The 16183-nt window shown below is 45.5% G+C and overlaps 1 protein-coding gene and 1 long non-coding RNA gene across 2 annotated transcripts in view; one reads left to right on the plus strand and one right to left on the minus strand.

The window, feature by feature from the left end:
- The window catches only part of Adra1b (adrenoceptor alpha 1B), a 71673-nt gene that overhangs the window by 22756 nt on the left and 32734 nt on the right, over window positions 1–16183 (plus strand). The gene's annotated exons all lie outside the window — the stretch shown is intronic.
- Window positions 1498–14604, minus strand: LOC138808081 (uncharacterized). Its single transcript, XR_011366384.1, has 3 exons — window positions 14201–14604; window positions 10939–10994; window positions 1498–1618 (listed from the first exon to the last, which is right to left on the minus strand). It is a non-coding gene; the product is annotated as an uncharacterized lncRNA (long non-coding RNA).

Below are 16183 nucleotides of genomic sequence, written 5' to 3' on the forward strand. Positions count from 1 at the left end.
AAGGAGAGTAATAGAATCTTGTAGGAGGTAGGAATGAGACCACTCATTCGAAATACTGATCAGAGTCCTCACTTCTAGTCCCTCATGTCATCCCTCTATCCCCCTGGGAGGCAATGTTGTCACTCTGCTAACAGGAAAATGGAGACCTGGAACCATTAAGAACCTCATTCTAGCTGGGCACCTGTAATCCTAGCTACTCAGGAGGCTGAGATCTGAGGATAATGGTTCAAAGCCAGCCCAGGCAGGAAAGTCCATGAGACTCTGATCTCCAATTAACCACCACCAGAAAACAGGAAGTGGTGCTGTGGCTCAACTGGTAGAGCACTTGCCTTGAGCTGAAGAACTGAGAGACAGCAGCACCCAGGCCCAGAGTTCAAGCCCCACGACCAACCAAAAAAAGAGGAACTTCATTCTAGTGGTTGAATTCGTAGCTCAGTTGGTAGACTGCCAGCTAATGAGTGAGTTTGAGTCTTGGACAAAAAAAGAAGAAGAAATGGAGTTGTAAGTGTGGCGTGGCTCAGGTGGTAGAGCACCAGTGAAGAAAAACATCAGATACCAAGTTCAAGTCCTGTTCTCATATATGTATATATATATATATATATATATATGTATATATATGTATATATATATGTATGTACGTGTATGCCTCATTCTAGGATAGCATTCCCTAAATCTCCATCAAACAAATGCCAGCCATGATTTTACAGTTTTTCACAGTCAACTTCTGTAGTCCTTAAGAGTCTCCTTCAAATAAATGAATTTTTTACCTCCCATAAACTTATTTCTGAAGGAAGCATCATACAGCACCACAAATAGACTGGTGGTGTCTTTGCCTTTAGACTTATTAGACCCTCATCTCTTCAGCACCTCAACATTATCTGTGTGGACCATTCTGTGAGAACTACTGACACAGGCCAGCAAGGGGAGGGAGCCGGAACCCAAAGCTCTGCCTTTCAAGACCAAGATGGCGGCAAGACCAGCCGCACCCAGTCCACCAGCTTAACTACATCTCAGACTTTGCCTTCCCTGCAACCTGTTCTCTGCACAGTTGGATCTGAGGACAGACGAAGAGCGTCCTTCCAGGTCCTGTGCTGAGTGCTTTACCAAACAGTACCTCATTGAAGTTTCACAATCCACAGAGAACAAACAAACAAGGTCGGCCAAGGTCGCATAGCTACAAGAAACAGCTAGAACTTAAGCTCAAGTCTTCAGCCTTCATAGTACTCCTTGAGACATCCTGGAGCTCTCTGCTAGAGCCTGTATTAAAATCTGACACAGCGGTGTGTGGTTCTGGCTCTCTTTTTCATTCACCAAACTGTGAGCTCCTGGAAGGCTCATTCTGTGTTTTAATGTTCCCAGCAGTCTCTACGGGTTATGAAAGCAAGGATCTTTTCTACCTTGCTCAACTCAGGGTTGCCTTTCCCTAGTACAAACCCCTGGCACCCACAGTAGCTGTTGAGTAGACACTCACTGAATGATGGCTGGATGCAGGCTAGATGGGTATCCATGAAGCTGGTATTCCCAATAGAAAGATCTCCATAAATATTTCTTGAGTCAAGAAGCGACAGTCCTGTTACTTGCAGATTAAAGCAGCACTGAGATTTTGCCATTCTATTTTCTAGAAAGAATAAATGATACGATCTTCTGTTAAAATAAATACACAAGCTCTAGCAATAGGCAAAGGAAGAAAGAACACATTCCAATTCACTTACTCAAGATCGATGTAGACAAACGTAAACTCTTACAAATGGATTTCCCACCAAACCTGAGCCCAAAAGAAATTGCATTTCCAACAGTATGTTTCCACCAGGGCAACCTTGTATACATTCCCCTAGAGATTTATGGCACTGGCTAATTTTAAGAGAGTTCTCAATAGTTCCTCTTGATTTTGATGGAAGGTATGCACTCAGAGAAGAGGGCAACACATTTGAGGAGCTACTGCTCTGTGAGAGTGGGCAGAGAAGGGGTGGCGAGGAGATATGGGGTTCAGTGGTCCCCCATTACTCAAGGTTTAGAAACCAAATACGAGGTGAAAATAATACAACAAGAGCATATTAGGTCAGCTGTCAAATCCATTCCTGTTTTATGACATGATCACCTCGGTGTAATTCTTATCAACCACAACCTACGGGGTGTTGCCTCCAATGGCCTTCCAAAGTTCGTTAAATTCCCATCACCCTCATTCTCAAAGTCAAGTACAGACTTAGGGCTAATACCTCATAGAGTTGTCCAGTCTAGATCGCCAAAGGAGGCCAGGCTTACCCTTGTGAGTGATGCAAAACATTGCTTCCAGACTTCTGACAAAATCTTCATCTTGGCTGGGCACCAGTGGCTCACGCCTGTAATCCTAGCTACTCAGGAGACTGAGATCTGAGGACCATGGTTGAAGCCAGCCCAGGCAGGAAAGTCCGTGAGACTCTAATTAGCCACCAAAAAGCCAGAAGTAGAGCTGTGGCTAGGGTGGTAGAGTAGTGGCCTTGAACCAAAGAAGCACAGGGACAGCACCCAAGCCTGGCATGCATCACACACACACACACACACACACACACACACACACACACACACACACACACACACACACACACACACACACACACACCTTCATCTGTAAAATGAAGAGGCTGGGTCACATGATCCAGAAAGTCCCTGCTGAGACAGTCTCTGTCTCTGTCATTCTGATGCAAGGAGTATGACCTTCCTTGTCCACTTAATAAAGGCCCCCTTCCTCTCCACTTAGAAAAAGCCTCATAGGAGGGCCAGGACAAGGAGTGGAACCTGAATAGAACTGTTCCTGCCGAGAGCCTGGCGGCCGGCACAGCGCTGATTCTAATGCCATAAAAGTGACCGTGCCCTTGCCACGCCCTCCCTGCCTTCTTCTCTCCCGTCCCCTCTCATCACCCTGCCTGGCCAGCAGCAGGGAAAGAACCCAGGCAGAGCAAGCCCTGCAAGGCCAGCTCAGGGCTTTCTATAGCCTCTACCAAGGAGTCTGCGTAAACCAGTAGGCAGGTTTCTTGGTCCTGCCAGGTGCGTCCGGTGGCTACTGGAATGCCAGTGAAAACCATCCAAGCGCTGCCATGCTGTAACCCCACCAGGCGCCTGTGTGGACAGGGGACGAGAAGGAGAGACAGAGACCGAGAAGGCAGAGACGCAGCAGATACTGAGTCCTGGGTGTGTGGGTTGCACAGGGGATGGGGGGGATGGGTAATGGGTGTGTAATGTGTGACGACTGAAACTAATAAGCATCTAATTTTCAATAATCCTCAGCATATATATATATATATATATATATATATATATATACTTGTGATTTATGTTATGACCCAGAGGTTAGATTAAAAATACAGATGTTAGAGGCCGTTAGCACATGGGACGTGTTTAGGTGATTTTTTTGGGGGGGAGGGGGGTTTGTCATGTGGCTTGAACTCAAGGCTCAGGTGCCATCCCTGAATTCTTTTGCTCTACCCCTTTGAGCCACAGCTCCACTTCCTGTTTTCTGGTGGTTATTTGGAGATAAAGAGTCTCATGGACTTTCCTGCCTGGGCTGGCTTTGAACCACCATCCTCAGATCTCAGCCCCCTGCATAGCTAGGATAAAAAGTGTAAGCCACCAGCACCCGGTTTAACCAGGTGATTTTTTCTGAATATTTTATTGTTATATTAAAATAATGATTGGCCATTTACAAGGTTCCAGTCTCGGTCTGAGGACTTAGCTTACATGATCTCACTTACCCCTACCCTCTCGGGAAGTCAGCAGTGCCGGGCTGTTTTGTTGGGGTTTTATCACCATCCAATGGTGATAAAGTAGATAAAAACCAGAGTAGAGACCCACAGGCAAATCATTCCGAGGACAGATCTGAGCCTCTGACTTAACACTGTAAGGCAAGTCAGTTTTGGCTCTGGTGCCAGTTACAGTTGAAAATTGGCAGGAAGCGAGAGGACTGATCGGGAAAGATCCTGAGATAAGGTCTGGGCTCCGTGGGAAGAATGACGTGATGGATAGGCAAAGCCCGTCATGGGTGTCAGAGGAAGTAGTGTCCCTAGATGTAACAAGTACTGTCGTCCTTACCGAACAACAGATCCACCCACCTAGGAATGGCACAGGTCACCCTTTCTCCAACTTCTCAGGGTGCCGTTCATAAGCATGTAAATAGGATCCCCTAAATTTATTGCAGTCCATAACCAGAGCAACTCTCCCTGACAGTCCTGCTCATATGATCCCTCATAGAAATGAAAACTGAGGTAGGAGATGATGAGTCCTTAAAGAGCAGATGTTTAGCTGGATGCCAGTGGCTCACACCTATAACCGTAACTACTCAGGAGGCTCAGATCCGGAGGGTCGTGCCTCAAGGCCAGCCTGGCCTAACAACACTCTAGGCTAGATGCATAGCTCAGGTGGTCAAACAAGGCCGGGGTTTGAACTCGGGGCCTTGTGCTGGCTCGGCAGGCACGCTCCCAGTGAGCCACAGCCGTTTGTCACACTGGTTATTTTGAGGCAAGGTCTTGCTTCCTGCCCTCGTGTGGACCTGGACTGCAATGCACCTATTTTAGTCTCCCCTTTGCAGCTGGGATGCCGGGCACATGCCCCTACCTCTAGCTTCTTGCATTGCAAAAGAGTCTTGAGGACTTTTCTGCGTAGGTTGGCCTAAAACTACCTTGCTTCCAATTTCAGCCTCCCAAAGTAAGTAGGATGACAGGCATGAGCCACTGGCATCTGGCTTAGCCATTGTGCTTGAAAAGAAAATAAGGAAAATTATATCATCTTTCTGCCTATTCAGCCATGATTCCAGTTTATTGGAGATAAGAATCTCACAGACTTTTCCTGGCCAGGCTGGTTTTGAACCGAAATCCTCAGATCTCAACCTCTTAAGTAGCTAGTATTACAGGCGTGAGCCGCCAGCACCAGGTTTATGTCTCTAACTTACCTAACAGTACTGTACAGCGGTACTGGAGCCTCACATGGGCTAGGTCATTTCTCCTCCTGTCATTGGACTTGTTTTATGTAAGATGATAAGTAGGGCTGTAACTTTTATCTTTTCCAATATCCAGTATCAATACCACTTTTGATTAAATGATCTGTCACCCTTGTCAACATGTTAAATCTCATGTATAGCGAGCTCTCGATTAAATAGTCTATTCTGTCTCAATCATTTTCTTCCCTAACTACCAGTCATACTTGCTTTACCTGCAGCCATATTATCAAGGATTTTAACCCCCTGGGACATTTCCTCCACTGTGGGCTATTCTAAAGCATTTGTTCTTCAAGAAATGCTTTGGAATCCGTTTGTTAAATTCCTTCCAAATCCTATTGGCATTTTTTTATGAATTTGCACTAAGTGAGTTAAATGAATTGCAGGGTATCGACATTGGCACAATACTTCTGGAAGCCAAATATGTCTTTCCATTTACTCAGGTCTTCTCTTAGGCCCCTAAGTAGAGTTTCATCATTTGTTTCACGTGGGTCTCATATGTGTCTTGTTAAAAATTATTCCTGGGTATTTCCTATTTGGTTGCACTTGTGGTATATTTTATAGTGAGTTCATACTGATATATAGTTAATCAATGAACACACTTACTACTACTACCACTACCACTAATCTGAAGTCATGAAAGTAATTAACTTTGACCAGAAATCACCTCTAAGGTGGGGAGAGGGAGAGGGAAAAGAAAATGATAACAAGGAAGAGGAGGGGGAGGGGAAGGAAGGGAAAACTATGGAACATACCTGGAATGGGTGAAGGACCAGCTCATATCTTCATAAGGACTATTGATTGCTCTAAAAAAACAAAATCTCATCTGCTTTCAAAGAATGAGTACCCAATTCACCCTGGCACTCACATGAATGCACGCTGGATTGAATTTCTAAAACAACCTTCTCGCTCCCAGAAGTGGCTTCTGTGAAAGGGAAAACTGTCTATGGACGTATTCATATTCCTTTTAAGTACACATGTTGTTTAGAATTATTCCTGGTAAAATGTGTGTCACTACAACAGTCCAAGAACTAGAGACTAAGAGGAGTTCATTCTCTGGAAGAGCCCAAAGAAATCTTTTGTTTCCTTCCCTTTCACGTTAGACCTTTGTGGTCTGCCTTCCTCAGAGGATAGAAGAAGGCAGAGAAGCCAGGGGAGTTCCTAGCAGAAGTGCCTACGCGCACTCACCCACCTAGCGTAAGATCACAACCAGTGCTTTAAAAAAGTCTTTCTGGACTGGATGCATGGATTAATTAGTAGAGCATTTGCCTAGTAAAAGCATGAGGCTCTGAGTTCGAGCCCCAATAACACACACACACACACACACACACACACACACACACACACACACACACCATCATCATCATCATCATCATCATCATCAGTGCCAGCATAAAGTGATGAACCTTTTATAACATGTAATGTCAATTTCCCAGAGTTCAGCCAGATAGAATTCCTTGAGAAAATCCCCCAAACCCTCCTAAAAATTTGTTCAAGATTTTATCTTGGCTCTCCTTCACACCTGGAAAAGAGGCTCAAAGAATATTTGTGATGACCCATAACTTAATTTTTAAAAAACATGGACTGATGAATTGATACTTCTTCAAAGAAGACACACAACTGGCCAACAAGCATAAGAAAAAACGCTCAGTATCAAACCATCAGGTTACTGAGGAAAACCACAGAAATCATCAAAACCACCGAAGCCACAAAATAGCAGGCCTCTTACCCACTAGAGTGGTCACCAGGAAAACCACAGAAACAGCCAGCGCTGGTGAGAATGTGGGAAAACTGACATCCAGCACCGACTGTGTGGAGAGTTCCCAAAGAGTCAAAACATAGAGCCACCCTAGAGCCCGGCCACCCAAGAACTGAAGCCCGGGGCTCAAGGAGGCATTTAAATGTGCTCCCTATTCTGTAGCTTTATTCATAGCACCCAAGTTGTAGAAGCAACCTAAACTGTCCAGTGAGTAGATTTTTTTTAAAGGTAAAGAAATATGGCTCAAGTAATGCAGTGCCCAGCAAAGGTGAGGTCCTGGGTTCAATCCCTACTACTGCAGAAAGAAAGAGAAAGGAGAGGTATGGATATAAAATGGAAACCTAGTTATCCTTTTCTTAAAAAGTAAGAAAATCCTGTCATACGACAGATACAGGCTTGTGATCAGAGAGGACACTAAGCTAGATTACGTCAGCCAGTTACAAGACAGACAAATCCTGCATGATTCTTCTTACACAAGGCCCCTAAAGTAGCCAACTTCACAGAAACAGGCAGCAGACGGTGGGTGAGCGAGGGGCCATGGGAAGCTGTTTATTAGATAGAAGGTTTCAGTCACCTAAGATGAAAAGTTCAGGAGCTCTTTCAAAGGACCGTGAGCATATAGTTAATGGCGTTGAAATGTACACTCAACAGGATAGTTTCATGTTGTGTGCCTACTACAGTTTCCAGAAAGGATGAAAATATTTGAAAGTGAACCTATTCAAACATAAACCAGTGACACACTCTCAGCCCCTCCCACGCTTCCCCCCCCCCCCCCGGGGTGATTGTTCCCTCCTGCCCTATCATAGGTCCCCCTCCTGCTTAGTTAAGAGCATTGTTGACAGTACAGTCTGAGTCTTTCTGGTTTTAGTATTCGCGCCACACACACGAATAACACAGTGCCTGTCACTAAACTATGGCTCAGATGGGAGGGGGCCTCAGTTTACCCATCTGTCATAAAGGAGCCTGGAAGACTCAGGGTCTGGGCACTATCCCTGACCTCTTTTTGCTCAAAGCTAGTGCTCGATTACTTTGAGCCACGGCGCCACTTCTGGTTTTCTGGTGGTTAATTGGCAATAAGAATCTCACGGACTTTCCTGTCCAGGCTGGCTCTGAACCCCGATCCTCAGATCTCAGCCTCCTGAGTAGCTAGGGTTCAGTGTGTAAGCCATTGGTGCCTGGCAAAACCTGCCTTTTTAATCGTCTCTACGCTGGAGAAATTCTTCCCTCTGCTCCTCACTTCATGGGAGGTAAGACTATGAGAGTATGGGGCATCTCTTTCCTCCCATGCCATCAGTGTGTCTGTGTTCCTCTGATGAGTCACCAGAAGCCAGACACCATCGTGGAACACAACATGTCAGGTAGTTGCTGGGAGCAGACAGGTCATAAATCTGTGCCGCGTCCCTCCCTGTGGTTACCTAGGGAACTCTGGAATGGGTGCTCTGCAGACAGAGAGAAGGAGGAAGGCGCTAGGGGTGTCCCAGCCTCAGACCAGCAGGAGCTTCCCACTCGGGGATGGAGCCAGTGTCCTCCCTGGCTGAGGCTCTGAGAAGCACCAAGGTCCCCCAACCAAATGCACAGAGGCAGGAGCTAGCAGCTTGCAAAATGACAGCACCAGACATCAAGGCAGCTCTGGGATCTGGTCCTGCATTCTAGTCTCTCATTATCACTCAGGCTCCTCTTCCCTCCCACCCTCTGGCGAGGGGGAAGGGAGGAGTGAAAAAAAAGAAAAAGAAACATATGTTAGGCTGTTCAACATAAGTCCTGACATACAGCCAGCAATTATTCGATGCAGCTAGCTATAAATGTACTGTTTCTGTTATTAGTAATTGGTAATACTAATTATAGTAGACACATATTATTCTCACTATAGTTTGAGAACCCTTGGAGTTAACCCCTTATTACAGATGAGAAAACTGGACTCCAAGAAGTTACTATAAGTCCTTCTGCTAAGAATCTGGCCAGCTAGCTTCTTTGAAGGATAGGAATTACTCTGGTAACTCCCACAGGCTGGGATGACAGCCTACACCCCCCTCACTGCCCTGTGTGACACCCACACCACCGCCAGACCTTTCTCCAAACTCTACATCCTCTTAGCCTCGAATCCTATGATAAAAAGTCCCTGGGGAGCTGGGCGCCAGGGGCTCATGCCTGTAATCTTAGCTGTGCAAGAGGCTGAGATCTGAAGATCATGGTTTGAAGTTAGCCCAGGCAGGAAAGTCCATGAGGCTCCGATCTCCAATTAACTATCCAAAAGAGCTGAAAGTGGAGCTGTGGCTCAAGTGGTAGAGCACTACTAGCCTTGAGCACAAAAGCTCAGGGACAGCACCTAGGCCCTGAATTCAAGCCCCAGGACCATCACAAAGAGTGGGGGGGAGGGGGGTTAGGAACTCAAGGACCCCAGCTGGGTCCACCCTAAAGCTGCAGGAGAGGTAGGGATCACTGTGGTTACAAAGAGAGGCTGCAGAGAAGTCCAAAGAAAACGTGTGTGTGTGTGTGTGTGTGTGTGTGTGTGTGTGTGTGTGTGTGTGTGTGTGTGTGTAAAATTCAGAAACATTCACCAAAGTGTTGCTGGTGATATTCTCTGTATAGTGGAATGAAGGGTGGTTTCCAATTCCTTTTCCTAGGTTTCCTATAAATACAATTGACCTTGATAATTTTTCTATTCTTGTCATGTATTTGGTATTTAAGTAATGAAAATAACAGGTAGTTGTGTTCATCTCATTTATTGTTATGGCTCTTGGGCTAGTTATGAGTGCCCTCCATTCTTTACTCTGACTCTGAGAGACCCTGGTCAAGGTACTTGTCTAGTCTCAGTTTCCCTGCTTATGAAATAAAGGAAGGGCTGTGTGGTTTCTACAGTCCTTTCTAGTTGGTTCCAAATGCTCTTCTCTATGTACACAGCAAGACGTAGAGAAGTTAGATCCTAGGGAATATACTTTTATGAAAAGAAAATAATTGTTCTTAAGAAGAAATTAATGTAAATGGGGGCAGTTACAAAATCAAAGAAACTTGTTATCATATGTCAAATGTGCTTCACAGAAAATTAAAGAGATTCTTTTTAATGAACCAGCTAACCAATTCCAGTCCAGAAAACACTCTCTCCTCTCCTTACAGTGAAGAATTAACATTACTTAATAGCTCTGCTATGTGCATAGTAGTATACAATGTGTACTGTGTACACTTACACAGCTTGTAGACCCAATACCTGCTGCCTAACACCCAGTCTAACCAAGTTCATAACACTAGTTACCATTATTTGTGTGGCAGATAAAAAAGTTTCTGGACATACTCAGTAAATACCTCCTGATGATTGGAGTTATATCAAGTCTTTCTTAGGGTCCTTAGCATTAAGGGTTTGACCAGCTCACTAGGGCACAGTAAAAGACTATGATTTTAGCCGGACTCCAGTAACTCACACCTATGATTCTAGCTACTACGGAGGGTGAGATCTGAGGATCACTGTTCGAAGCCAGCCGGAAAGTCTTTGAGACTCTTATCTCCAGTGCTGTGGCTCAAGTGGTAGAGGGCTAACATTGAGCAAAAGAGTCCCAGAGATAACACCCAAGCCTTGAGTTCAAGCCCCAGGACCAGCAAAAACTAAAATAAATAGAGAATAAAGACTGTGATTTTAGTCCAGATTAAAAGGAGAAAAGGAGGAGCAACAGATAGGGCCGTTGTCCACCACTAGCAAGTATCTACCCCTTGGGATGTGTTCTGACACTCACCAAGCCATGAGGAAATAGGACATTGGACTGCTAGACTTTGGCCAGGAACAGAAGGTTAGAAAAGGTCACAATTTAGGGTTTGCTGGCGGCAATGTGAGTGCATTGGGATCTTGGGCATCAAAGAATTGAATGGGAGGGAGGGTTGCACGCAGGAGAAGAGATTCCCAACAGAAAAGTCACTAGAGAAATAGAACAGTTTAAACATAGAGGCCTGGACAGTCAACCACCACACACTTCCTCCTATAGTTTTGTCTACAGGAAGTTCTGCTTAGTGGGAGAGGACGTGTGGTTGGAAGGAAAAAGCCTAGACAAGAAACAACAACCACCTTGAAATATCCCCAGAGAGAACACCATTGTAAAACCGACGTTTCATCCATGTTGCTTTTAGTTATTTTGACTTCCAGTTAAAGCCAACATCAACCTGCTCTTCCCAGTCATTCACTCAGTCACTCACTTATTCACCTAGTACATGTCGGTAGGGTACTTACTGTCCATCTGAATCAACATAAGAAAACCCCACACCCGTTTTCATGCATCCTGGGATCTGTAAGGAAAGAGAGAGGCAGACAGTGAGCAAATCGATACATGGAGATAACCGCATAACCGCAAGCCAGCGAAAAAGCAATGATGGAGATGCTTGTGGCTTTCTGGGTGCAGAGAACTAAGGCCCATCATGTAACCTGAGGTAGAGAGGAACAGGTGCTCTTCCTCCGGGAGCCAAGGAAGTGACCATTGAGTTGAGGTATGATGAACCAGGAGACTTTAGATAGTGAGAGAGCCCCAGGAAATGGGGCCAGGGCCATTTTTTTTTCTGCCACTGGGACTTGAACTCGGGGCCTGGGTGCTATGCCTGAGCTTTTTTTTGCTCAAGCTCTTGAGCTACAGATCCACTTCTGGCTTTTGGTGGTTCATTGCAGATAAGAGTCTCTCTAAACAGTGCTCCTCAGATCTCAGCCCCCTTTGAGTAGCTAGGATTACAGGCAAGAGCCACTAGGACCTGACTCAATGGTGATTCATTGAAGCAAGGCTGACAGGACCGGCAATCCCTTTAAGAACCAGCTCCTACAACCATCCTCTCTATTAGACCTCCAGCCAAGTCATCTGTGCCCTATCCGACTTGACCCTGTATAAATGGGGGTGTCACACTAAAACAGTGTATCTCAATAGACTCACCTGGGTCACTTTTGGAGGGGGAAAAAATGTAAATTCCTGGGCCATACTTCCAAACTGTTGGAATCAGATTGTCTAGGGCAGGGGCCTAGGACTTCTCATTTTCAGGCTCACTCTCGGTGACTTTTATGGCCCGTGAAAATTGATCACCTCCGGCTAGGCAGGCAAACATTTGGCTAGATCCCTCCGCCCCCAGTGGAGCAGCGCCACCCCCACTGAGCACGGGAACATTCTAAAATTCCCAGGAGACCACAAAAAAGCCAAGCTTTTATACCTACAGATGTAAACTCCCCCAGCTTGACTTGAGAGCTCCCTGACTGTGGTTTATTGTTATTCCATTTTCTCTTTTCCTGCAGTCCCTGGAAACTAAAGGGGGGTGGGGGAGGATATACTCACTGGCTTTGGTCTCTTGCTCTTTCTCTCTTCCTCCCCCTTCTCATAGACCTGGTCCTCTCTCCCATACCTGGGGAAATGTGTGGAGGGTCCTGTGCCTCTCCCCGCCTCTGCCCTCCTAGGATATGAATGAATGGACTGTCCCCATGTGAAGTGTCATGGCCTGTGATCCTCTGTACTCTGGTATACAAGGATGCACAATCCCCATTGACTTCATTGTACCAGAGATGAAGAATTACAAGCCACAGGCCTTCTGCTTCGCCTACAGAACTGAGTTAAGTCTCTTTCACCGCCCCTGGCCCACTAAATTTCCTTGGCCAGCTGCATATGGCACGTTTACTCTCCCAAGACCATCTTCTTCACCCCACACCAGCTTGGCCTCCAAACTTGGAGGTCTCTACATATTGGAATGTTTCCAGCAAGCCCTGGCCTCTCTGAATATAATTTCAGAAGCTGTGTCTCAAATGCCAGACCTGTTATTTCTGCCTACCTAATCGAAGTCTTGTGTTAAAATGAGATAATGCCTATAAAGCACAGAGCACACACCTAGTACATAATAAGTTAACAGCGACTGGTAGCTGTTATTAGCTGTCCTTATTTTTGTCCAATAACGGTTCATTTAAGACCATTTGTATCAGTAAAAAGAAAAAGTGCATCTGTGCATCTGTTATAAAAATTGACCAATAAAGGGTTGGAAAGGTAGCTGGGAGATCAAGAGACCAAATTTGTACATATTTGTAGTTAAGTACCGAATGCTGAGAAATCTGTTCTGTGTTTGTAAGATTATACAAAAGTATCAACAACTATGAACATTTATTGAGAGCTTTCTAAGGTCCAGGCACAATTTCATGTAATTCTATCAGTGTGGCAATATGGTAATGTTTTATAGATATGCAGTTGGAAGTTTAACTAAATGCAGTCCCTTGCCTAAGATCACACTAAAATTTGATGTGACTGAAGCCAGTCTGGCGTTGAACCAGCTACTTCCTGAAGGCTAATGTAGTTCTCATGTTGTCACCAAAATCTATGTCAGCACTTTCTTCTCTTCATTCTCCTCCTCCTCCTCCTTTTCTCCTCTTCCTTCTCTTCCTCCTCCTCCTTTTTTCTCCTTTCCTCCCCTCTCTTCCCTTCTCCTTTCTCATCTCTTCTCCTCCCTCTCTCCTCCCCTCTTCTTTCCTCTCTCCCCTTCTCTTTTCTCATCCCTTTTTCCCTTTCTCCCCCTCATCTTCCCTCTTCTCTCCTCTTTCCTCCCTCTTCTTCCCTTCCCTTCTCCTCTCTTCCCCTCTCTCCCCTCCCCCCCTTCCCTTCCTGTACCCTCTTCCTCCCTCCTTCAGATAGAGACATCAGGTTGCCATTATGAGATTGTCTTCATAATACTTAAAGGCAATTCTTTGGTGATGTCTTCTACCCTTCTTTCTTGGAAGGCTTGAGGCAGGGGCCTAATGTCAGCTCACTTTTGAGGTTCCCAGAGGAGTTAGGAGGGGAGATCTTTTCAATAGACACATAACACTTGGACATGTTGATGGGGTTACCATGTGATAACGATGCAATATACAACGTATAAAGATCAACTCAACGCATTTCCATTTCCTAAAACACATGTGTCATTGCTTCATGTCAGAAACCCCTAGGCTCTGAACTTCTAGCTATTCTGAACTGTATTATATGACAAATACAATACAGAACCCTACTGCGCTACAGAATACTAGAATTAATTCCTTCTATGTAACTATTTAGGACCCATTTTCTAATGTCCTTCCCTCTATTCCCTCTCTCCTATCTACCCTTCCCAATCTCTAGTGGCCACTATTCTACTTTCTTCTTCTATGAGATCAGTATTTTAGTGTCTGCAAAGGAGTGAGATCATTTGGTATTTGTTTTTCTGTGCCTGTCTTATTTCACTTAACATGTCCTTCATTTCTATCCTTGTTGCCCAAGTGATAGGATTTCACTTTTTTTTATGTCTGAAAATATTCCATGGTGAATGCATGCACAGAAACTTCGTTCTCAGATACCTCCCCAGAAAAGGGTCTACATTTGTACCATGCAACCCCAAATGCTTGTCTTCCTGGATCTGAGTCCCCAGTCCACTAGGACTTGCTCAGAAGTTCCGTAGGCTATTTTGTCTTGCTGTGTTTTGATGGGTTTTAGGGTGGTAAGGCCTGGCTACAGTCACATTTGGGGTACCTGGATGGTGAAAGGTATCAGCTTTCATGTCAAAATGTCTTTTCTTCAGTCTTGGGTTCTGGGTGATCCTGAGCAAGTCTTCGCTGCTCTCCTGCGCTTGGTTATTTCAGCAATAAAATGGAGCCAACATCTCCCACAAGTGTGAATCAGCTTGGTACAACCCATGGAAAGTCATGCTTCATTCAAAGGGAGCCAGAGGAAGAGACCCTCGCCTCTAAGTGCACAGCATTCAAAAGGGCAAGGGAAAGAGCGGAGCGGAACTTGGCAGTTCACATCACGTAGCTGCCATTTGCCAGACTGCTTCTATCTAGAAGCTTCCACAGAATCGTCCTATCCCCCAAGTCCCTACCAGGGCAGCCCCACAAAGAAAGCAAAACCCAGGTGACCCCTCTTTCTCCTCTTTTCAGAACTCCCAAAGCAGCCTTCTAAGTTGTGTGATTGCATGTCTCCTTAACAGCTGAGAAGCTCTGGGCCCTCCCCATCCCAGCCTTGCTCAAAGCATCATGAAGATGGGCAGCGGAGACCACCCCCCGCCTCCCTCCTTGCCATGCCCCTAGTGCCCGCCGTGGTGCCACACACTGTTCCCTAGCAGGCCCACCCCTCATCCCAGCTCCCAGACTGTCGCCTGTGCCAGAGAAGGCAGAAAGCACTCTATGACATCACTTCCCTGGCCTACTCCCCTGGGGCCTGCTCCATCCTCCTGTAAGGCTGGGTCTCTGTTCAGATGCCCCCAAGGAAAAGATTCACACACACACACACACACACACACACACACACACACACACACACACACACACACACACACACACACACACACACACTTCCTTTAGACCTTTTTAAACCTCTTGGCTACCACAAGAGCAAGTCCTCTGAAGGGTTTCTGTGGTTTAGTTCAGAGAACATGAAAGAAGAGGAGGAGGAAAGATGGCGAGATTTGAACCCTGGGTCACGTACTTCTTTTTCTCTTTTTTCCCTCATACCCCTGTTCAATGTCAGACCCAGTTCTCCACTGCAACCTCAGTGGTACGTCCACATTATTCACCTTAAGACCTCAAACTCCAGGAAGACAAGGGAGGCCAGCATCAATTCACTTGATTCAGTTCAAGTTCGGCTCCGTGATAAATGGTGAAACCCTGGATTAGTTCTGTTGTCCCTGAGTAAAAGTTACACTGAGACAGAGAGAGAGTTAGCAGGAGGGAGGCTCAGCAGACAAAAACAAGAAGAGACTGTCTAGAGATCAATTGATCGAGGACCCTGCCAGGAGCTTGGCCCTGAGGCAGCCTCAGGAAGGAATTCAGGAAAAACTTAAGATAAAGCCACATACACAACCTTCAATGGATTCTCAATAAGATCTAGAACCCCAAATATTTAAGAACCACTAGTAATGGAGAGCCCTTTCCCTTGACAAATTTGAAATGGGAGAGATGAGCTGGATGATTAATGGATGACAGGTAGATAGATGATACGTAAGTAGCTATTGAGAGGTAATAGATAGGAAATTACAGAAGACACTAGACAACTAACATAAAAGCAGTAATAGTCTTCAGCCCACGTATTGGGCACTATAGTTTATTTAATTCTCACAATCACCAATGTGCAATAATTCAGGAGACAGAAAGCATTATGCTAAGGGGAAGTGGATGCTAAAGGAATGTGTAGAGCTGGGATGGCTTGCCAAGGTCACTCATCGGGGCTATTAGAACTGGGACCCAAACTCAGAGCCTGTGCCATCATGACAGTAGCAGCAACAGAGGCGTGAAACATGGAGTGAAATCTCCCGGTTAGCAATACTGGCTCTGCCTCCAGCAAACTTCCTTTCTTGACTTACGTATCTATCCTCCCATGGGAACTAAGAAATGAGACTCAATGAAGGGTTAATAAACGCTTTCCACAAAGAGTCCCAGAATAAATATTTCCATCTTTACAAGACAGAGGGTATCTATTGCTGCTACCCTTACAGGCATGAACACAACCATAAATAAT

This window comes from Dipodomys merriami, unplaced genomic scaffold, assembly GCF_024711535.1.
Source record: "Dipodomys merriami isolate MVZ:Mamm:240054 unplaced genomic scaffold, mDipMer1.0.p SCAF_44, whole genome shotgun sequence".
Taxonomy (NCBI): domain Eukaryota; kingdom Metazoa; phylum Chordata; class Mammalia; order Rodentia; family Heteromyidae; genus Dipodomys; species Dipodomys merriami.